The sequence below is a fragment of the Etheostoma spectabile genome, chromosome 8, assembly GCF_008692095.1.
Source record: "Etheostoma spectabile isolate EspeVRDwgs_2016 chromosome 8, UIUC_Espe_1.0, whole genome shotgun sequence".
Classification (NCBI taxonomy): Eukaryota; Metazoa; Chordata; class Actinopteri; order Perciformes; family Percidae; genus Etheostoma; species Etheostoma spectabile.
This window is the reverse complement of record NC_045740.1, coordinates 5,081,769-5,082,211: the sequence shown is the minus strand read 5'-3', so window position 1 is coordinate 5,082,211 and position 443 is coordinate 5,081,769. Positions and strand designations below refer to the sequence as shown.

The 443-nt window shown below is 52.4% G+C and overlaps 1 protein-coding gene across 3 annotated transcripts in view; it reads left to right on the top strand.

Annotated features, from left to right (window-relative positions):
- pik3c2g (phosphatidylinositol-4-phosphate 3-kinase catalytic subunit type 2 gamma) overlaps positions 1-443 on the top strand; it is a 20,145-nt gene that overhangs the window by 11,704 nt on the left and 7,998 nt on the right. The window lies entirely within an intron of this gene.

The following is a 443-nucleotide window of genomic DNA, read 5'->3' as shown; positions in this document are numbered from 1 at the left end:
AACAGAGAGTCCAGATCCCCCCCCCCACGACGTCACTGGCCTTGTAGATCAGTTTGTTGAGTCTGTTAGCGTCCGCTACCCTCAGCCTGCTTCCCCAGCATGCAACAGCAAAGAGAATAGCACTGGCCACCACAGACTCATAAAACATCCTCAGCATCGTCCTGCAGATGTTGAAGGACCTCAGCCTCCTCAGAAAATAGAGACGGCTTTGGCCCTTCCTGTAGAGGGCTTGAGTGTTCTTGGCCCAGTCCAGTTTATTGTCCAAGTGCACTCCCAAGTATTTGTAGTCCCCCACAATGTCCACACTGACCCCCTGGATGAAAACAGGTCTCACTTCTGCCTTGGTTCTCCTTAGAACCACCACCAGCTCCTTAGTCTTTGTCTTGTTGAGCTGTAGATGGTTCTGCTCACTCCGTGTGACAAAGTCCCCCACCACAGCTCTG